Genomic DNA, 24,441 nt, shown 5'->3' with positions numbered 1-24,441 from the left:
CATTAATCTAATAACTGTTATTTATTTAATCCACTAACTATGCTAAATTGTTACACAATTAAGTTAATCATGTAACAATTAACTCATTATGATTTGGGGAAGATGTAGACATGCATGTCAGTCTCTCCTGCCTCAAAGCTGTGGATAGATTGACTGCATTATTATTGGTCTTTGTGTGAGGTATTGATGTGTTGAAAGTACAACACTGTCTGTTCAAATCAGTTGGTACACTGTTCGGACACTCATCGGTAGAGGTCGACCGATTAATTAGGGCCGATTTCAAGATTACATAACAATTGGTAATCGTCAATTTTGGACACGCCACCTGTTTAGTGTTTGTTGCACTTGTCAGAACTGTTTAGGCTATTCTTTTTGTTATTTTGTATTCAGTGTTCAGTCAGAATAAATAATATGAACACGTACCACGCTGCACCTTGGTCTTCACCTTCTTCCTCTGAATGCCGTTACAGAACCACCCACCACCAAAGGACCAAGCAGCGTGGTAAGGAGGAGCAGCGCTATCTGGAGAAATGGACATGGGAGGAGATACTGGAAGGCAAGGGACCCTGGGCCCAGGCTGGGGAGTATCGCCGTCCGCAGGAGGATTTGGAGGCAGCTAAGGCTGAGCGGCAACACTACGAGGAGTTAGCACGGCAGCGCAACAGGCACACAAATTATTTGGGGGCGGGGCACACAGGGAGGTTGGCGGAGTCAGGCGAGAGACCTGAGCTAACTCCCCGTGCTTACCGGAAGCAGGGTGGTACTGGTCAGACACCGTGTTATGCGATGAAGCGCACGGTGTCGCCAGTGGGCTATAAGCCAACCCCCCGCAAGTGCCATGCGAGAGTGGGCATCCTGCCAGGGCGGATTGTGCCAGCTCAGCACATTTGGTCTCCGGTGCGCCGTTTCGGTCCAGGATATCCTGCGCCGGAGCTGCGTACTGTGTCTCCAGGGCGTTGGGAGGGTGCAGTTCCCCCTATGCCTGCGCTCCGCCCGTGCCGGACGAATGTGGGCATTGAGCCTAAGGGAGAGGTGCGAGAGGTATGCACCAGGTCTCCAGTGCTCCCTCACAGCCCAGTTTGACCTGTGCCTGCACTCTGGAGGGTCCGGGCTAAAGTGGTCATCCAGCCTGGAGGAGTGGTGCCAAGGCTGTGCACCAGAGCTCCAGTGCTCCCCCACAGCCCGGTCCATCCAGTGCCTCCTCCATCCAGTGCCTCCTCCTCCAGTGCCTCCTCCACGCACCGCCAAACGGGTGATGATTTAACAAAAGCGCATTTGCGAAAAAAGCACATTCGTTGCACAAATGTACCTAACCATAAACATCAATGCATTTCTTAATTAAAATCAATACACAGAAGTAATTATAAAAAAATATTTAGTTAAGTAATTATAATAAAATATTTAGTTAAAATAAATGCATGTTAGCAGGCAATATTAGCTAGGGAAATTGTGTCACTTCTCTTGCGTTGCATTGAAAGCCTGGCTCGTTGCGAACTGTGTTTCTTCCTAACAAAGACAGTAATTAATTTGCCAGAATTGTATATAATTATGACATAACATTGAAGGTTGTGCAATGTAATATTTAGACTTGCCACCCGTTCAACAAAATACAGAATGGTTCCGTATTCACTGAAAGAACAGTTTGTTTTCAAAATGATATTTTCCGGATTTGACCATATTAATGACCAAAGGTTCGTATTTATGTGTGTTTATTGTAATTGAGTCTATGATTTGATAGAGTAGTCTGACTGGGTGGTGGTAGGCAGCAGCAGGCTCATAAGCATTCATTCAAACAGCACTTTACTGCATTTGCGAGCAGCTCTTAAATATGCTTGAAGCACAGTGCTGTTTATGACTTCAAGCCTATCAACTCCCGAGATTAGGCTGGCAATACTAAAGTGCATATAAGAACATCCAATAGTCAAAAAAGGTATATGAAATACAAATGGTATAGAGGGAAATAGTTGACGCATCATAATTCCTATAATAACTACAACCTAAAACTTCTTAACTGGAAATATTGAAGAACTGGGATTATTGAACCACCAGCTTTCATATGTTCTCATGTTCTGTGCATGGAACTTAAACATTAGCTTTTTTTACATGGCCTATATTGCCCTTTTACTTTCTTCTCCAACACTGTGTTTTTGCATTATTTAAACCAAATTGAACATGTTTCATTATTTATTTGAGACTAAATAGATTATATTTATTATATTAAGTTAAAATAAAAGGGTTCATTGTTCATTCAGTATTGTTGTAATTGCCATTATTACAAATATATATAAAAATTGTCAGATTAATCGGTATAAGCTTTTTTTGGTCCTCCAATAATCTGTATCGGCGTTGAAAAATCATAAATCGGTCGACCTCTACTCATTGGTACAACACAAGACATGCAACCAGAGGTCTCTTCGGAGTCCCCAGCTCTAGAACAAAGGCTGGGAAATGCAGAGTAATACATAGAGCCATGACTACATGGAACTCTCTGCCAACCCAGGTAACTCAAGCTAGCAATAAAACCATCAAAAAAAAGATGAAAGATGACCTAAATGCACAATGGGAAATAAGAATAGACATCCATTTTAAATAAACTCAGCAAAAAAATAAAGTCCCTTTTTCAGGACCCTGTTTTTCAAAGATAATTCGTAAAAATACAAATAACTTCACAGATCTAAATTGTAAAGGATTTAAACACTGTTTCCCGTGCTTTTTCAATGAACCATGAATGAACATGCACCTGTGGAACGTTAGGTAATTAAGGTCACAGTTATGAAAACCTAGGACACTATAAAGAGGCCTTTCTACAGACTCTGATAAACACCAAGAGAAAGATGCCCAGGGTCCCTGCTCATCTGCGTGAACGTGCCTTAGACATGCTGCAAGGAGGCATGAGGACTGCAGATGTGGCCAGGGCAATAAATTGCAATGTCCGTACTGTGAGACGCCTAAGACAGTGCTACAGGGAGACAGAATGGACAGCTGATCGTCCTTGCAGTGGCAGACTACATGTAACAACACCTGCACATGATCTGTACATCCGAACATCACACCTGCGGGACAGGTGCAGGATGGTAACCACAACTGCCCAAGTTACACCAGGAACGCACAATCCCTCCATCAGTGCTCAGACTGTCCGCAATAGCCTGAGAGAGGTTGAACTGAGGGCTTGTAGGACTGTTGTAAAGGCAGGTCCTCACCAGACATCACTGACGAGTCACAGTTTTGTCTCACCAGGGGTGATGTTCGGATTCTAGTTTATCGTCAGAGGAATGAACGTTACACCGAGGCCTGTACTCTGGAGCGGGATTGATTTGGAGGTGGAGGGTCCGTCATTGTCTGGGGCGGTGTGTCACAGCATAATCGGACTGAGCTTGTTGTCATTGCACACAATCTCAACGCTGTGCGTTACAGGGAAGACATCCTCCTCCCTCCTGTTCATTTCTCTCTATGTTGCAATTCAATAAAAAAGGTATGTCTACAGCAATACCAAATCTTAACTTGGCAAGGAAGCCTGCTCAGGAAAATAAAATGCAGGCTAAACTGTCAAAAGCTTGGTTTGTGTTGGTCTGTTTTTATAACAGTATAGCCAAATTCTCTACAGCCTCTGTATGCCCCCACCCATGCTATGGTCTCTGTGAGTGCCCCCTTCCCTGACACAGCATCTGTGAGTGCCACAATCTCTGCACCGCTGTCTTCAAGTGTGATTTTTCCTACTACACTAAACATTGTATGGGTTAACCTGTCAAGAGCTTTTTTACCCTCAAATAATTTTCATATTAGGGTTATATAATAATCTTCTACCATTCCCCTCTGTTGAGACAACCTCACCTTTGTCCCAGACCCTCTATGCAACAGCCCCTGTGAAGACCACCACTGCCTTTGTTGTCTCTCAGGGCACCGCCAGCTCTACTAGAGCCTCTGTAAGTGCTCTCCTCTACTATAGCCTCTAAGAGAAACCTCTGTACATAATACACATGTCATTTCATAACTAATATTAATACATCCATTAAAACATAGCAGAAACAAAACTACGTGTCAGTGTTTTGATTTGACAAAGATATTGTGAGTAATCATATTCATACATTTATGTCTTGTTTTGCATTTTCAAGCAGACTGTAAAGGCCATTCAGGATATGGACCCTGACTTGAAGGAGACTGATTTTGAGGACTATGCAATGGATCCCACAGTTAGTACAGCCCAACCTGCTTCCTCTAGTGCCAAGTCTGCTACCACCAGTACCTGTCCTGCTTCACCCACAGCCCAGTCTGCTGCCAGCCCACTCCACCCATGCAAAAAACGTGATTGGCTTCCAAATAGATTATTATTTAAAAAATCATATAACCTTTATTTAAGTAGGCAAGACTCTGACTCTGCTGTATTCTAAAATAAGAGGCTCAATCAGATCTTACGTTAACCCGTGGTTGCTCATGTGTCACAACCACTCCCTTTCTTCCCACTGGTACACACTGGTTCAATCAACGTTGTTTCCACGTCAATGCATGAAAATTACGTTGAACCAACGTGGAATAGACGTCGAACTGACATCTCTTCTCGGTGGGTTATTATACCTACCCAGGTAGAAGTTCATAACGGCGATAGAAAGTCTAGGCTATTGCATCATTTTCATGTTAACTTGGATGGGTGGAATTAAAATGGAACTGACAGCATTTGAACTACTTTGTAGATATGAAACCAACAGACAATCATAATATCAGTCAAAACTACTTTATAAGAGGTTTTAAAAATAGGTTCCATGATGTACAGGAAAGCATTGTTGGCAGAAAAGATGGATGCAGTTCAATGCATGATTAATATAATTCACCAATTCATCAAACTAGTGAAGACAATAATCACAAGTCAGTCATAATGTGGCTAATAGGCTAGAGCACATGTGTCAAACACATGGCCAGCGGGCCGAATAGGACACACGAGCATAAATTAATCAGCCTGATGCGCTAGCATTGGTGAATTCAACTTTAATTGCGCGGCTTTCGTGTGTCCCGTTTACAGCGCACAGCTGGGGGAAAGAGTGCAGACACAGGCCACAGTCTTGCTAGACTACTAAAATGTTGCAGTCTGGCTTCGGTTTTTAAAGCTTGACAATGAATAACTAAAAAACTAAACCTGCAACAAAACAGCATGCAAAGGAGAAACATGTAGGCCTATTACAGCAACAATTGAGCAGTAGCCTATGCTGGCTACTCACATTCAATACATTTTGAGTGCATCACTAAAATGTTGCAGTCAGGCTTTAAAAACCGAAGCCAGACTGCAACATTTAATCGCACCGGTGAACCTATAGCTATGTTTTTGTTATTTGGAGTTATTAAATGCTTTTTGATTAGGATCGCAGCATATTATGCACATCTGCAAGCATAGTAGCAAAGGCTGGGCATATATTATTTATATTTTATTTTAATATGATAAAATGTTATATACAGCATCCAATGTACATAAGTGGACATTATAAAGTGCCATATTTTTCAGTAGCTACAGCTAGAGATTCATGGGTCATTTGGTTAGCTAGCAAGAAATGTGAATCGCTTTGTTTAAAGGCGCCGTATGGTCAATTTGAAGTCTGCATTGGCCATGCAGCATTTACTGTGATACGGCCTCTGCAGAAGTCAGGCCATTCATACTTCTTGCGCTTCTCCGAGCAGCGCAGAGCTGTTGTGAAGGAAGTAAGTTTGTGTTTATTCAGGTGCTCCCGCCCTCATCTACCGTCAACCAATCATGTCAATGCAGAGCTATATGTAGCCCTCCGATTGTAACAAAATTCTCACATTTGGCCTCTGCGTGCCCCAGGAGGCTCCGCAATTGCGTCATACGGCGTCTCCGACCACATTTTTGGATCACGCTAGCTAGAGTATGTGGAAACCTCGTCAAACTCCATATTAATGTTGGTCCCCTCTTTGCGGCTATAACAACCTTCACTCTTCTGGGAAGGCTTTCCACTAGATGTTGGAACATTGCTGCATTCATCCACAAGAGCATTAGTCAGGTCTGGCACTGATATTGGGCGATTAGGCCTGGCTCGCAGTCTGCTTTCCAATTCATCCCAAAGGTGTTTGATAGGGTTGAGGTCTTTCACACTGATCTCGTCAAACCATTTCTGTTTGTACCTCACTTTGCTGTTTCAGCATGACAATGCCCCCATGCACGAAGGGCCTTCCCCAAACTGTTGCCACAATGTTGGAAGCACAGAATGGTCTAGAATGTCATTGTATGCTGTATTGTTAACATTTCCCTTCACTGGAACAAAGAAGCCAAGCCAGAACCATGTAAAACAGCCCAAGACAATTAATCATCCTCAACCAAACTTTACAGTTGGCAATATGCATTCCTGGCATCCGCCAAACCCGGATTCACCTGTCAGACTGCCAGATGGTGAAGCGTGTTTCCACTGCTCCAGAGTCCAATGTCGGCGAGCTTTACACCACTCCAGCCGACACTTGACATTGAGCATGATGATCTTAGGCTTGTGTGTGGCTGCTCAGCCATGGAAACCCATTTCATGAAGCTCCCGACGGGCAGTTATTGTGCTGACGTTGTTTCCAGAGGCAGTTTGGAACTCGGTAGTGAGTGTTGCAACTTAGAACAGATGATTTTTCTGTGAGCTTGTATGGCCTACCACTTCGCGGCGTTGTTTATCCTAGACGTTTCCACTTCACAACAGCACTTACAGTTAACCAGGGCAGCTCTATCAGGGCAGAAATTTGATGAATTGAGCTCACATTGAATGTCACTGATCTCTTCAGTACGGGCCATTCTACTGCCAATGTTTGTCTATGGCGATTGCATGGGTGTGTATTCATTTTATACACCTGTCAGCAATGGGTGTGGCTGAAATAGCTGAATCCACTTATTTGAAGGGGTGTCCACATACTTTTGTAGTGTAGTGACTGTTATCCACAGTTATCATATCTCTGGCATCGATCAAATGGGGCGGGCGGGTAGGCAGGCAAGTTCCCATTAAGTTGTCAAAATGTATGTTGGGACGAGCATGCATTGGAAGGCATGTTGCAGAAGGACGAACAGACTACTTTGCATTTCCCATAATTTATCAGTGCAATTTTGACAGCAAACTATGTTAAGTTTTTTTAGACGGTTTATCTAATGTTACCTCGTTTGAGTTTAGCTCATCTCACTCTGACTAGCATTAGTTGTTGATCTCGTTGATGTGCATAGGCAACTGAGGGGGAGAGAGTGCCTACATTTTTAATGTACGAGGACTCGTGTCCATGGTATTTACATATTGACAGAAATCCATTCACATGTATTTTGTGACTTTTGGAGAATGTGTTAATTTTGATGATCTAAAGTCACGCTCTTGCTACTGCTTGTAAACACACTGTCCAGTTCAAAGTGAATGATTGTCTGCGTAAACTCCTGTCCTGGACAAGACATATTTTTTTATTAGGTTTTATTTACACCAGTGTCTATTAACCTGTTGATCCTACTTGAGACGCAGACGTCTCACGTAGGCACCTGGAAATGCAAATGCGCTACGCTAAATGCTAAATGTACTCGTTAAAACTCAAACGTTCATTAAAACACACATACAGGGTATTGAATTAAAGCTACACTCGTTGTGAATCTAGCCAACAAGTCAGATTTTTAAAATGCTTTTCGGCAAAAGCATGAGAAGCTATTATCTGATAGCATGCAACACCCCAATATACCTGAAGGGGACGTAAACAAAATAATTTGCGTAGCCGGCGCTACACAAAAACGCAGAAATAAAATATAAAACATTCATTACCTTTCATGATATTCTTTATTGGCACTCCTATATGTTCCATAAACATCACAATTGGGTCTTTTTCCCGATTAAATCCGTCCATGTATGCCCAAAATATCCATTTGTATAGCCTGTCTGGTTCAGGAAAAAAGCTCTCTTCCAACACGCAACGTCATTTTTTAAAATTATATAAGTTGCCTATATTCTTTGTTAAAACACTTCAACCTACTTTTGTAACCCAACTTTAGGTATTTGTAAACGTTAATAAGCGATCAAATTGATCACTGGGCGATCTGTATTCAATAGCAGCTACTCAAGAAAAAAAATGTCAATTTTTCTCTCTTCCAAAATCGATTGCTGTAGGCTGGATGGAATGAAGGCTCTATTTGTCATGACACAAAGGATTTTTGTCAATGAAAATGACGTTTTTGGCTACATCGTGTGGAAGCTGTAGGAATTGCATCCTTGGCCCTATTAATTTTGGTGCCCTTTAAACAATACATGAAAGTGTCGCATGGATATATTTTTCAGTTTTCAGTGACCAGTTTTTCTTGCGCTTTTCGATGAAACACACGCTCTGTTATAGTCACAGCCGTGATTTAACCAGTTTTAGAAACTTCAGAGTGTTTTCTATCCACACATACTAATCATATGCATATACTATATTCCTGGCATGAGTAGCAGGACGCTGAAATGTTGCATGATTTTTAACAGAATGTTCGAAAAAGGAGAGGGTAGACTTAACATTAAATATTTTGGATTGCATTTCAATCATTCTACACCTTTAATGAATAAAATATTGTTAAACATCGAACTGGGCACACACTGGTTGAATCAACGTTGTTGCCACGTCTTAAAACGTTTAATTTCGTTGAACCAACATTGAATTGACGTATGTGCCCAGTGGGATGTGATGTATAATTAAATCAAACACTATGCAGTCCACAAGAAACCGCAACAGATAACTGATCTTTTAAGATAATAATTCCATAAACAAGGTAATGGGAGTATATTACAGTTATAAACCAAGCTCATTAGAACAACACCTCTATTTGTTATAATTATGCTACAATAATCGTTCCACTAACTCAAGTGATCTTCAGTTCACACCAATGTGAATAATAACACTTTTGGGGACTGTAGTGGTTGTTTGGGAATGTTATTTCTGGCCAGGGGACGGGATTCGAACTGGGGACCATCAGGTCCACTCTTCCCCTTCCACTCTTCCTCATTGTTTTTCAACTTATCATAATAAATAATGAAGAATAAACACTTATATTAAGTTTATTTCCTTTGTTCTCTATTTTTCATAATGTTATCCCCCCCCCCCCCCCCACCCAAAATGTATGATGCATGACTTTACTTGTTTATCAAACCGGTATTTTTCAATATAACTTTTCACATAACACACACACATTGCCTGTCGTTGTTGATGAAGCCATCTGTGTCATCGGGGCAAAAACTCAGGTCACTATCAGAGGACCCATTTTAAGGTGTGTCCTTTTCATGGGAGTCTAGGCAGACTCTGGCAACAACACAGGAGGTGTTGGAAGTGTACTTGTGTCACAACACACTTTTATTCAGAGGTCTTGCCTGACAAGCTGAAACTGGCTAAACCATTGCGTTCCATTTATGGACACGTTTTGTTACCCATCCTTGCTCCTTCTGGTAGGTCCCATCCATATAGTTTTCACAGAGACATCCTGGTGGTTCATGACCAAATCAAATCAAACGTTATTGGTCACATACTGTACACATGTTTAGCAGAATTTATTGTGGGTGTAGCGAAATGCTTGTGTTCTAGCAAAAGAGCAGTAATATATAACAATTCACAACAATACATACAAATCTAAATGTAAAAGAATGGAATTAAGGAATATATAAATATTAGGATGAGCAATGTCGGAGTGGCATAGCTTAAATACAGCAGAATAGAATACAGTATATACATATGAGATGAATAAAGCAAAAACATGTAAACATTATTAAACTGGCCAGTGATTTAAAGTCTATGTATATAGGGCAGCAGTCTCGAAGGTGCAGGGTTACGTAACCCGGTGGAAGCCGCATAGTGATGGCTATTTAACAGTCTGATGGCCTTGAGATAGAATCTGTTTTTCAGTCTCTTGGTCCCAGTTTGATGCACCTGTACTGACCTCGCCTTCTGGATGATAGCGGGGTGAACAGGCAGTGCCTCGGCTGGTTGTTGTCCTTGATGATCTTTTTGGCCTTCCTGTGACACCGGGTGCTGTAGTTGTCCTGGAGGGCAGGTAGTTTGCCCCCGGTGAAGCATTGGACATACCCAGTTGCACAGGGCCGGGTTCAGACCAAGGGCCCCAAACTTAATGATGAGCTTGGAGGGTACTATGGTGTTGAATGCTGAGCTATAGTCGATGAACAGCATTCTTACATAGGTATTCCTCTTGTCCAGATGTCAGGTAAGGTAGAGGTGATATGATCCTTAACTAGCCTCTCAAAGCACTTCATGATGGCAAAATTGAGTACTATGGGGTGATAGTAATATAGTTCAGTTACATTTGTTGCTTTCTTGGGTACATGAACAATGGTGGAAATCTTGAAGCAAGTAAGGACAGCAGACTTGGATAGGGAAAGATTGAATATGTCAGTAAACACTCCGGCCAGCTGGTCTGCGCATGCTCTGAGGAAGAGGCTAGGGGTGCCTTCTGAGCCGGCAGCCTTGCGAGGGTTAACACATTTAAATGTCTTACTCACGTCGGCCATGGATGAGAGTCCACAGTTATTGATAGCGAGCCACGTTGGTGGCACTGTGATATCCTCAAAGCGGGTGAAGAAAGTGTTTAGCTTGTCCGGAAGAAAGATGTCGGTGTCCGCGACGTGGCTGGCTTTCCCTTTATAGTCTGTGATTGTCTGTAGACCCAGCCACGTACGTCTCGTGTCTGAGCTGTTGAATTGCGACTCCACATCGTCTCTATGCTAACGTTTTGCCTGTTTGATTACCTTACGGAGGGAATAACTACAGTATTTGTGTTTGGCAATATTCCCAGTCACCTTACCATGTTTATTGCAGTGATTTGGGCATTCAGTTTTGCGCGGATGCTGGCACGGTTTCTGGTTAGCGTAGGTTTTAATAGTTACAGTGGGTACACCATCTCCTATACTCTTCCTGATAAACTGAGTCCCCGTAACCGTGTATTCGTCGAGGGTATTCTCAGAGGCTACCCAGTACATATCCCATTCCGCGTGATCAAAACAATCTTGAAGCATGGATTCCGATTGGTCAGACAAGTGTTGAATAGTCCTTAGCATGATTACTTCCTGTTTGAGTTTATGCCTATAGGGAGGGAGGAGCAAAATGGAGTCGTGATCAGATTTGCTGAAGGGTGGGTGGGGGAGGTCCTTGTAGGCATTTTGAAAAGTTGAGTAGCAGTGGTCTATTGTTTTCTCAGAGCGAGTGCTACAGTCAAAGTGTTGGTAGAACTTCGGTAGTGTTCCCCAGCTACAATAAATGCGGATATGTGGTTTCCAGATTGCGTGAAGTTCTTTGAGAGCCGTTGTGGTATAGGCTTGAGGGGGAATGTACATGTCTGTAACTATAACCGAAGAGAATTCTCTTGGTAGGTAATACGGTCTGAATTTGATTGTGAGGTATTCTAGGTCCGATGAACAAAAGTACTTGAGTTTCGGTATGCTTTCACAATTGCACCATGAGTAGTTAATCAGAAAACATACACCCGCGCCTTTCGTCTTTCCGGAGAGTTCTTTGTCTGCGCAATGGACTAAAATCCCAGCTGGCTTTATGGACAAAGAGAGTATATCCAGAGAGAACCATGTTTCCATGAAACAGAGTATGTTACAATCTCTGATGTCTTTCTGGAAGAAGATTCTCGCCCTGAGCTACTCTACTTTATCATCCAGAGACTTAACATTAGCGTGTAATATACTCGGAAGTGGTGGATGGTGTGCACGCCTCCTGAGTCGGACTAGAAGTCCACTCCAAATACCTCTTCTCCACCTGCAGTGTTTTGAATCAGCCTCTGGAATCAGTTACATACACCCGCGCCTGGGGGTACGAACAAAGGATCCAAATCCGGAAAGTCATATTCCTGGTCGTAATACTGCAAAGTTGCTTAGGACCTTGAAGCAGAGCTGCCCTATCTGTCAGCGACATCTTGCCAAAGTAGGGGATCAGTCTGGCACCCAACTGTGCACTGTGTCTAACATTAAAACAGGGTCAACAATTTTCTCATCACCCCTCAATTATAAACAGAGTTCAAAAAATGTTGTAGCTATTCTCGTTGGGAATCTTATTCTATGCTTTACAAATGTAGACTGTGTAGCTCCAGATTGGATTAGATTCAGGCAATGCAACTGACTACAAATATCTACACAAACAAACGGGCATGTTTAGCTACAGCCTTGGTTTGATGTTGGTTTGTTGCTGCAAGCTAGTACACTGTTGTAGTAGGAAACAACTTTGCCATCATTATAATGTTATCACATTTACTTAAGAGATCACAAAGTTGCCATTAACTAGCAAAGTTTGTCAGAAATAGCTAGCAATGCTAATGTTAGCTAGCTAGCTACATTTTGGTGGTGTCCCCTCAACCTTAGATAGCTAGCTGACTAAAGTTATGCTGCATCTAATGTCAGTCTGGCGACATCCCAATAATGACAAAAGGCTTTCCTACTTATTATTTGCCTTCTTTTGAAATGTTATCGTGTTTCCAAACTGAGATGTATTGAGGTAGCCAGCTACCTAACAATCTAGCAAACTTCAGTCAGTCTGACACGCTGGCTATCATTATGATAGTGATAATAATTACCAAAATGTACACATAACCAGATACAAAACCAGCAGTGTCAAGATACTCACCGCCATCCGTCGTGGGTTTGGCCATTGACAGCCAGCAGAAGTGGTAGTGTCAGACGTCGTCTGGCCATCTATCAAGATTATGTGAACTGCATTCACAGTTAGCATCAACATGGCATCTGGAAGCCGATCTCCACTTTAAAGTTGGAAAAACATTCCTAAGCAAAATGTGCGTTGCACACAAGGCTAGCGTTACTAGTGCACACTTGAGGACCGACAAACTCCAACCACCTATTCCGCATGTAGGATCCTTCAGCAGGGCATGCAAACCATAGATTGCTGTGCATCCTGGAAGTGTGCACTTTCGAACCGGAGGCATGGTCTTGGGTAACACTGTTCGCTACTACTAACTCTAATAATTAACTAGAATCTAGTGGATACATTGCTACTGCTACTAGAACTTTACTGAATATGCTAATGAGTGGAACATTCGTAGAGGGCTTATTTTTTATCTTATTTACACTTTGTAGTCAATTTTGAATCTAGAATAAAAGTAGCTTTTTAATTCAGTTGCTCTTTAATTTCACATGGAATGCCAAATACATTTCAAACCTATCAGGAGACATAATATAGTCAGGAGGGGTCCTGATCTCAATAAAACATAAAATGTCCAAATGGCTTAATTGTTCCCAAGAACCATTTTCCCGAAGCAAACATTGACATTTATATTCTCAGTGCAACTTAGCAGTTATTAACAATGTATAGAAGCTGTCAGCAGAATTTAACTTCAGAGAAATAGAAGAATACCTGCTGACATGTCTTGCACTTTAGCTTGAGATAAGATCTCTCTAGTTTGAAAATCGTGGCAGCTTGATAAAAAAACAGTCAGTTTCCGAATTCAGGAAGTTGTCACTGAAAATTTAGAGCTTTTAGCTCCATGACAGAATCATCATGTCCTAGCTGTGCCTCTTAATAACTTGCAAATGAGGCACGTGGACTGTCATGCACATGTATCCTTTTTACCTGGCTGGCTTATGTTGTGTTAGCTTGAGATTGCAGCATGTATTTATAGCTAAATGTGCATAGTCAAATGGCTCCTTCAGCTGCTTGAAAGACAAGAGCCAATAGTGATGAAAAATTAAGCGAAACCATAGGACTCTGGTCAAAGGTAGTGCACTATATAGGGGATAAGGTGCCATTAGTATACTTTTATTTTGCATTGATTGAAAGAAAAAATGAGCGGTTTGTAATTCAGCCATTTTTACACTGAAGTGGCTGTGCTGCCCTCCAGCTGGGAATCCAAAGTGCACGAGGGAGAAATTATGACATCATTGATAACAACCTATTCCAGCATAAGAGACAGGCAATCAACAGCACTTGATTTCCACCCATCTGAAATTAGCATACATAATTTCAGATAGGGCGGAAATGTGTTGAAATGCAAAACACAAGAACAAATTCACTCAAAAACACCAAATAAATCTTGATCTAATCACAGGATATTAACTAGGCTACTAATTGCATCGGATCACCAGAAGGACTTTGGAAATAACGCTCTCTCAGTGGTGTGTGAGTAACCTGTAATTAACTGTCCGGATCGTGATCTTGCTGCAATACAGTACCTCCCATGGGAGTACAGACATTAATGGCCAGGGATTCATTAATCAAGGTGTTTGTGCTGGCAGGAGACCTTCAACAACTTTACAATTATGATCATATCACAGGATACCATACAGAGGTATTGAGGTCAAACTAGACATTTTGACTACCGAAAATGGGGTCATATCATTTTAAAAGTTACACATACCATATATACTGTACTTGAATTGTTAAGTAACCATGGTCTTTCAATGTGATTCACTGTTTTTAGAACACCTTGTAGTCAGTTTCCCCTATTGGTGAGAGAAAACAAGAAGGCCTTCTTTCACATTTGTATAGAGCCAGCTTGTCACGGCTGTTGAAAGGAGCGGACCAAGGTGCAGCGTGGTGAGCGTACATGTTCTTTAATTAAGAAAAGACGCAGAACAAAACAATACACACTACAAAACAAAACTGTGAAGCTTAAGGCTAAGTGCCATAAAGAAAGTCAACTTCCCACCAAGACAGGTGGGAAAAGGGCTACCTAAGTATGGTTCTCAATCAGAGAATACGATAGACAGCTGTCTAGAAATACAAATAATAGAACATAGCATTACCCACCCCAAATCAAAGCCTGACCAAACCAAATAGAGACATAAAAAGGATCTCTAAGATCAGGGCGTGACACAGCTCATGTTTTGAGTGGCAGGCTTAATGCCAGTGATTGCCCAGGACATTTGATTGGGAGTTTAATAAACCCAAGCAGGCTCACCTCTGGCCTTTAACATTCCAAGGCGGGAGGCTATTTACCAGGGTTTCTGAATAGCGATGGAACATAGGCTTTAACGATGCATCGTTCCTACAACAGCCAAAGATGTAATGTATGTTTCCCAAAACACCACTTAGAGAGAACGTCCACTAAGTGTGTCGTTAGACCTTGTGTTCATACTGATAGGATCGATAGACACAACCCGTTATCACAAATTATCGTGAAATAGACACAAATGACTAATGCAAAATTCATGACAGACACATTAAAAAGTAAATGTTTTCATGTCCACCACATGATTTTGTATACAGTGCATTTCAATCAAAGAAAAAGGCAGTAGGTTACAGAAACTTGAGGAGGAAGGTTGGTCGGGGAGGCTGGGTGTGCGTATAATGCTAAGGTCTAGCAACCCAAATTTTGCGTGTTCGAATCACATGATGGACAACGTTAGAATTTTAGTTATTTAGCAACTTTGCAAGTACTTACTGATTTGAACTACATAGCTAACATGTTAGCTAACCCTAACCTTAAACCCCTAACCTAAACCCCCAGACAAGCTAAAGTTAGCAACCTGGCTAATGTTAGCCACAGCAAATTGGAATTCCTTATGAAGAAAATTGTGCACTGGACATGAATGCGTTATTAAGAAGAACACAGTGTGGTGGACACTAAAAAGTTTAGTTACAAAATCATGTGGTGGGCACGAATAAGTAATTTGAGTCTATTTCACAAAAATCTGTGATAGTATTGAAAGAAAAGCTGCAATGCTCTTGGATAAGCTTTCTCCATTCAAATCTTACCTTAACATTTGAATTACTCCACAATACTGATGACAGATCAGCTTCTAGAGAGATATTACCTCCTATGTCTGCAAATATTAAGGTGGCTAACTATACACATCATTGGTCACATCATTGCACACATGTTGTTACACATCAAATATATTGAGGCAAAAAGTACAGCCAGTAGCCTATTGGCAAAATTGAACTCAATTGATTGAACATAAAATGTGCACTACCGGCCAACATTTTTAGAACGCCTACTCATTCAAGGGTTTTTCTTTATTTTTACTATTTTTCTACATTGTAGAATAATAGTGAAGAAATAACACATATGGAATCATGTAGTAACCAAAAAAGTGTTAAACAAATCAAAATATATTTTAGATTCTTCAAAGTAGCCACCCTTTGCCTTGATGACAGCTTTGCACACTCTTGGCATTCTCTCAAACAGCTTCACCTGGAATGCTTTTCCAACAGTCTTGAAGGAGTTCCCACATATGCTAAGCATTTGTTGGCTGTTTTTCCTTCACTCTACGGTCCGACTCATCCAAAACCATCTCAATTTGGTTGAGGTTGGGGGATTGTGGAGTCCAGGTCATCTGATGTAGCACTCCATCACTCTCCTTCTTGGTAAAATAGCCCAAACACAGCCTGGAGGTGTGTTGGGTCATTGTCCTGTTGCAAAACAAATGATAGTCCCACTAAGCCCAAACCAGATGGGATGGCATATTGCTACGGTGGAAAATACACATCTGGAGATCATCCGTTCACCCACACTACGTCTCACAAAGACACAGTGGTTGGAACCAAAAACCTTCAGTTTGGACTCTAGACCAAAGGACAAATTTCCACCGGTCTAATGTCCATTGCTCGTGTTTCTTGGCCCAAGCAAGTCTCTTCTTCGATATTGAATCGACCATGAAGGCCTGATTCACACACTCTCTTATGAACAGTTTATGTTGAGATGTTTCTGTTACTTGAACCCTGTGCAGCATTTATTTGGGCTGCAATATTTGAGGCTGTTAAGTCAAATGAAATTATCCTCCTGCAGCAGAGGTAACTCTGGGTCATCCATTAATGTGGCAGTCCTCATAAGAGCCAGTTTCCTCATAGCACTTGATGGTTTTTGCGACTGCACTTGAAGAAACTATATTGACTGACCTTTATGTCTTAAAGTAATGATCGACTGTCATTTCTCTTTGCTTATTTGAGCTGTTCTTGGTCTCTTACACAATAGGGCTATCTTCTGTATACCCCCCTACCTTGTCACAACACAACTGCTGGCCTCAAACGTATTAAGAAGGAAAGAAATTCCACAAATTAACTTTTAACAAGGCACACCTGTTAATTGAAATCAAATAACATTTTATTGGTCACATACTGTACACATGGGTAGCAGATGTTAATTTGAGTGTAGCGAAATGCTTGTGCTTCTAGTTCCAACAGTGCAGTAATATCTAACAAGTAATCTCACAATTCCCAACAACAACTTAATACACAACTACCTAATGCACACAAATCTGAAGGGGTGAATGAGAATATGTCCATGTAAGTATATGGATGAGCGATGGCTGAGCGGAATAGGCAAGGTGCAATAAAATACGATATATACTGTGCATGTGATATGAGTAATGTACAATATGTAGACATTATTAAAAAGTGGCATTGTTTAAAGTGACTAGTGATCCATTTATAAGTGTCCAGTGATTGGGTCTCAATGTAGGCAGCAGCCTCTCTGAGTTAGTGATTTCTGTTTAGCAGTCGGATGGCCTTGAGATAGAAGCTGTTTCTCAATCTCTCAGTTTGATGCACCTGTGCTGAACTCGCCTTATTTATGATAGCGGTGTGAACAGGCAGTGGCTCGGGTGGTTATTGTCCTTGATGATCTTTTTGGCCTTCCTGTGACATCGGGTGCTGTATGTGTCATGGAGGGCAGGTAGTTTGCCCCCGGTGATGCGTTGTGCAGACCGCAACACCCTCTGGAGAGCCTTGCGGTTGAGGGTGGAGCAGTTGCCGTACCAGGCGATAAAAGTTTGTCAGGGTTTTGGGTGACAAGCCAAATTTCTTCAGCCTCCTGAGGCCATCTTGAAGCATATGGGGACAACAGACTGAGATAAGGAGCGATAAAATATGTCCATAAACACACCATCCATCTGGTCTGTGCATGCTCTGAGGACGCGGCCAGGGATACCGTCTGGGCCAGCAGTTTTGCAAGGGTTAACGTATTTACTTGTTTTACTCACGTCAGCCACTGAGAAGGGGCACAGTCTTTCTTAGCCAGCCATGACGGTGGCACTGTATTATCCTCAAAGTGGGGAAAGAAGGTGATCATTTTGTTTGGAAGCTGACTTTGGTATCTGTGACGTGGCTGTTTTTGTTTTTGTAGTTGGTGATTTTCTGTAGACCCTGCCACATACGTCTTGTGTCTGAGCCATTGAATTGCGCCTCGACCTTGTCCCTGTACCGGCATTTCACTTGTTTGATTGCTTTGCGGAGTGAATAACTACACTGTTTATATTCATCCATATCACCAGGCCTCTTTCCATGGTTAAATGTGGTGGATTGTGCTTTCAGTTTTTCGCGAATGCCACTCTCCATCCACGGTTTCTGGTTAGTGTAGGTTTAAATATTCACAGGGGGATGACATCTCCAATGCACTTATCTATAAAATGCACTCTCACAAAGTCAATGTTGTTCTCTGAGGCTGACCAGAACATATTCCAGTCCGCGTGATCAAAACAATCTTGGAGCTTTGCTTTCGATTGATCAGACCAGTGTTGAATGGTTCTCGTCACTGGTAAAACCTGTTTGAGTTTCTGCCAATAAGCCAGGATGAGCAAGATGGCGTCATGGTCGGATTTGCCGAATGGAGGGCGGGGGAGGGCTTTGTATGCATCGCAGAAGTTAGAATAGCAGTGGTTGAGAGTATTAGCCCTCAATATGCAATCAATATGCTGATAAAATTTAGGTTGATCTCAAATTTGCTTTGTTAAAATCCCCAGCTACAATAAATGCAGCCTCTGGGTATATAGTTTCCAGTTTACATAGAGTCCAGTGAAGTTCCTTGAGAGCCGTCTTGGTGTTCGCTTAAACTGTTGGTACTAGGGGGCAGTATTTTCATTTTTGGAAAAATAACGTTCCCAAATTAAATGGGATATTTTGTCAGGACAAGATGCTAGAATATGCATTTAATTGACAGCTTAGGATAGACAACACTCTAAAGTTTCCAAAACTGTACAAATATTGTCTGTGAGTATAACAGAACTGATGTTAGAGGCGAAAGCCTGAGAAAAATCCAATCCGGAAGTGACTCATCTTTTGAAAGCCCTGCGTTCCGATGCGTCCCTATTGAGCTGTGAATGCCCTATCAACCAGACGTCTTCCCCAAGGTGTCTACAGCATTGTGACGTAGTTTTACGCATTTATGTTGAAGAATACCCGTAGGCGGCTTCATTGCGCAAGTGGTCGGTCACCTGATGCTCCCAGAGAAATTATCGCGTAAAATACAGAGGTAGCCATTATTCCAATCGTTTCTACTGAGAAACCAATTGTCCCGGTTGATATATTATCGAATAGATATTTGAAAAACACCTTGAGGATTGATTATAAACAACGTTTGCCATGTTTCTGTCGATATTATTGAGCTAATTTGCAATAGTTTTCGGGTGTTGTCGTGACCGCAATTTCCGGTCGATTTCTCAACCAAACGTGAAGAACAAACGAAGCTATTTCGCCTACAAAAATAATAATTTGGGAAAAAATGAACTTCGGCTATCTACCTCGGAGTCTCGTGAGTGAAAACATCCGAAGTTAAACGAAGGTAAACGATTTAATTTGATTGCTTTTCAGATTGTCGTGACAAGATTGCCTGCTGCTAGCAAGGCATAATGCTATGCTAGGCTATCGATAAACTTACACAAATGCTTGTCTAGCTTTAGCTGTAAAGCATATTTTAAAAATATGAGATGACAGGGTGATTAACAAAAGGCTAAGATGTGTTCCAATATATTTCACTTGTGATTTTCATGAATAGGAAGATTTTCTAGGAAGATTTATGTCCGTTGCGTTATGCTAATTAGTGTCAGATGATGACAACGGTCCCGTTCATGGGATGGGGTGTCACTAGAGGTATGTACACAGCTGTGACTATAACTGACGAGAATTATCTTGATAGGTAGAATGGTCGCAATTTTGATTGTAAGGTATTCTAGGTCAGGTGAGCAGAATGACTTGAGTTCCTGTGTGTTGTTATGATCACACCATCAAATCAAATCAAATTTTATTTGTCACATACACATGGTTAGCAGATGTTAATGCGAGTGTAGCGAAATGCTTGTGCTTCTATTTCCGACAATGCAGTAATAACAAGTAATCTAACTAACAATTCCAAAACTACTGTCTTGTACACAGTGTAAGGGGATAAAGAATATGTACATAAGGATATATGAATGAGTGATGGTACAGAGCAGCATAGGCAAGATACAGTAGATGGTATTGGGTACAGTATGTACAAATGAGATGAGTATGTAAACAAAGTGGCATAGTATAGTATAAAGTGGCTAGTGATACATGTATTACATAAGGATACCGTCGATGATATAGAGTACAGTATATACGTATGCATATGAGATGAATAATGTAGGGTAAGTAACATTTATATAAGGTAGCATTGTTTAAAGTGGCTAGTGATATATTTACATCATTTCCCATCAATTCCCATTCTTAAAGTGGCTGGAGTTGAGTCAGTGTCAGTGTGTTGGCAGCAGCCACTCAGTGTTAGTGGTGGCTGTTTAACAGTCTGATGGCCTTGAGATAGAAGCTGTTTTTCAGTCTCTCGGTCCCAGCTTTGATGCACCTGTACTGACCTCGCCTTCTGGATGATAGCGGGGTGAACAGGCAGTGGCTCGGGTGGTTGATGTCCTTGATGATCTTTATGGCCTTCCTGTGACATCGGGTGGTGTAGGTGTCCTGAAGGGCAGGTAGATTGCCCCCGGTGATGCGTTGTGCAGACCTCACTACCCTCTGGAGAGCCTTACGGTTGAGGGCGGTGCAGTTGCCATACCAGGCGGTGATACAGCCCGCCAGGATGCTCTCGATTGTGCATCTGTAGAAGTTTGTGAGTGCTTTTGGTGACAAGCCGAATTTCTTCAGCCTCCTGAGGTTGAAGAGGCGCTGCTGCGCCTTCTTCACGATGCTGTCTGTGTGAGTGGACCAATTCAGTTTGTCTGTGATGTGTATGCCGAGGAACTTAAAACTTGCTACCCTCTCCACTACTGTTCCATCGATGTGGATAGGGGGGTGTTCCCTCTGCTGTTTCCTGAAGTCCACAATCATCTCCTTAGTTTTGTTGACGTTGAGTGTGAGGTTATTTCCCTGACACCACACTCCGAGGGCCCTCACCTCCTCCCTGTAGGCCGTCTCATCGTTGTTGGTAATCAAGCCTACCACTGTTGTGTCGTCCGCAAACTTGATGATTGAGTTGGAGGCGTGCGTGGCCACGCAGTCGTGGGTGAACAGGGAGTACAGGAGAGGGCTCAGAACGCACCCTTGTGGGGCCCCAGTGTTGAGGATCAGCGGGGAGGAGATGTTGTTGCCTACCCTCACCACCTGGGGGCGGCCCGTCAGGAAGTCCAGTACCCAGTTGCACAGGGCGGGGTCGAGACCCAGGGTCTCGAGCTTGATGACGAGCTTGGAGGGTACTATGGTGTTGAATGCCGAGCTGTAGTCGATGAACAGCATTCTCACATAGGTATTCCTCTTGTCCAGATGGGTTAGGGCAGTGTGCAGTGTGGTTGAGATTGCATCGTCTGTGGACCTATTTGGGCGGTAAGCAAATTGGAGTGGGTCTAGGGTGTCAGGTAGGGTGGAGGTGATATGGTCCTTGACTAGTCTCTCAAAGCACTTCATGATGACGGATGTGAGTGCTACGGGGCGGTAGTCATTTAGCTCAGTTACCTTAGCTTTCTTGGGAACAGGAACAATGGTGGCCCTCTTGAAGCATGTGGGAACAGCAGACTGGTATAGGGATTGATTGAATATGTCCGTAAACACACCGGCCAGCTGGTCTGCGCATGCTCTGAGGGCGCGGCTGGGGATGCCATCTGGGCCTGCAGCCTTGCGAGGGTTAACACGTTTAAATGTCTTACTCACCTCGGCTGCAGTGAAGGAGAGACCGCATGTTTTCGTTGCAGGCCGTGTCAGTGGCACTGTATTGTCCTCAAAGCGGGCAAAAAAAGTTATTTAGTCTGCCTGGGAGCAAGACATCCTGGTCCGTGACTGGGCTGGATTTCTTCCTGTAGTCCGTGATTGACTGTAGACCCTGCCACATGCCTCTTGTGTCTGAGCCGTTGAATTGAGATTCTACTTTGTCTCTGTACTGGCGCTTAGCTTGTTTGATAGCCTTGCGGAGGGAATAGCTGCACTGTTTGTATTCGGTCATGTTACCAGACACCTTGCCCTGATTAAAAGCAGTGGTTCGCGCTTTCAGTTTCACACGAATGCTGCCATCAATCCACGGTTTCTGGTTAGGGAATGTTTTAATCGTTGCTATGGGAACGACATCTTCAACGCACGTTCTAATGAACTCGCACACCGAATCAGCGTATTCGTCAATGTTGTTATCTGACGCAATATGAAACATCTCCCAGTCCACGTGATGGAAGCAGTCTTGGAGTGTGGAGTCAGCTTGGTCGGACCAGCGTTGGACAGACCTCAGCGTGGGAGCCTCTTGTTTTAGTTTCTGTCTGTAGGCAGGGATCAACAAAATGGAGTCGTGGTCAGCTTTTAGTTGTTAATCATAAAGCATACACATCCGCCCTTCCTCTTCCCAGGAAGGTGGTTATCTCTGTTGGTACAATGCATGGAGAAGCTCGGTGCCTGGACCGATTCTGACAACATATCTCGAGAGAGCCATGTTTCCGTGAAACAGAGAACGTGACAATCTCTGATGTCTCGCTGGAAGGCAATCCTTGCTCGAATTTCGTCTACCTTGTTGTCAAGAGACTGGACATTGTCGAGTAGTATACTCGTGAGAGGTGAGCAATGTTCCCGTCTACGAAGTCTGACCAGAAAACCGCTCTGTCTGCCCCTTCTGCGTCACCGTTGTTTTCGGTCAGCTGGTGGGATTAGATCCATTGTCCTGGGTGGTGGATCTGCTTTGGGAAAGTCGTATTCTGTAATGTTGGTAAGTTGACGTTGCTCTTAAATCCAATAGTTCTTCCTGGCTGTAATAACACTTAAGATTTCCTTTGGTAACAATGTAAGAAATAAAACAAAATACTGCATAGTTTCCTAAGCCTGCAAAGCGAGGCAACCATCTCTGTCGGTGCCATTGGTGCCAAATGTATTCCCGGTGACTACCTCATGAAGCTGGATGAGAGAATTTCAAGAGTGTGCAAAGCTGTCATCAAGATAAAGAGCTATTTGAAGAATCTCAAATATGAAATATATTTTTGATTTGTTTAACACTTTTTTGTTTACTACATGATTCCATATGTGTAATTTCATAGTTTTGATGTCTTCATTATTATTCTAAAATGTAGAAAATAGTGAAAATAAAGAAAAAGTATGTGTATGAGTATGTGTTCTAAAACTTTTGACCGGTAGTGTATTTTAATATGATTAAAATATATATGTACATGAGGCCTATTTATCTTTTAATAAAGAGATTATCTGGTGCTTTTGTATTCTTTACCCAGTAATTCTGAAAGTAGCACTCATCAGCAAGAAGTGGTCACTGACAATTGTCAAGAAGTGTCAACAAAATTAAGGATCTTGGACTTCAGGAGACAGCAGAGTGAACACGCCCCCATCCATATCGACGGGGTTGCAGTGAAGGTGAAAAGCTTCAAGTTCCTCTGCGTGCACATCACTGACAATTTCAAATGGTCCACCCACACAGACAGTGCGGTGAAGAAGACGCAACAGCGCCTCCTCAATATCAGGATTCTGAAAAAATGTGTCTTGCCCCTAAGACCCGCATAAACTTTTAAAGATGCACTATTGAGAGCATCATGTCGGGCTATGTCATTGCCTGGTACGGCAAATGCACCGCCTGCAACCACAAGGCTCTCCCGAGGGTGATACGATCTGCTCAACGCATCACAGAGGGAACACTGCCTGCCCTTCAGGATACCGACAGCACCCAATCACACAGGAAGGCCCAGAAGATCATCAAGCACCCAAACCACGGCCTCTATTATCCAGAAGGCGAGGTCAGGTGCATCAAACCTGGGACCGGGAGACTGAAAAACAGCTTGTATCTCAAGGCCATCAGATTGTTAAATAGCCTTCACTAACCGGCCTCCACCCAGTACCCTGCCCTGAACTTAGTCACTGTCACTAGTTGGTTACCACCCGGTTACTCAACAGTGCACCATAGAGGCTGCTGCCTCATGTACATATACATGACATCACTGGTCACTTTAATAATGGAACACTGGTCACTTTAATAATATTTGCATACTGTTCCTTGCATACTGTTCCTATTCCTTTACTCGGTGTGTGGTTTCCAATTGTTTGTTACAAGCTTGAGCCAGGTTGTAACAAGTGGGGGCTCATCTGGCATTTGTGTAATTACTCCCTGAAATTGCATTTGTTTGGTAGCATTTGCTAACTGGTTAAGGTGGTATTTCAAAGTAAAGTGCTTTGTGATTGTCTGGCTAACCTTTGTACAGTGCCTTGCGAAAGTATTCGGCCCCCTTGAACTTTGCGACCTTTTGCCACATTTCAGGCTTCAAACATAAAGATAAAACTGTATTTTTTTGTGAAGCATCA

General features: G+C 42.5%; 1 pseudogene; it reads left to right on the top strand.

Moving 5' to 3' along the window:
- Window positions 1-411: 411 nt before the first annotated feature.
- Window positions 412-3,916, top strand: LOC149985144 (uncharacterized; annotated as a pseudogene).
- The last annotated feature ends 20,525 nt before the right edge of the window (window positions 3,917-24,441 follow it).

Source organism: Oncorhynchus mykiss, chromosome 2, assembly GCF_057628025.1.
Source record: "Oncorhynchus mykiss isolate SJ-2025 chromosome 2, ASM5762802v1, whole genome shotgun sequence".
Classification (NCBI taxonomy): Eukaryota; Metazoa; Chordata; class Actinopteri; order Salmoniformes; family Salmonidae; genus Oncorhynchus; species Oncorhynchus mykiss.
This window is presented reverse-complemented; position numbering and strand designations above follow the sequence as displayed.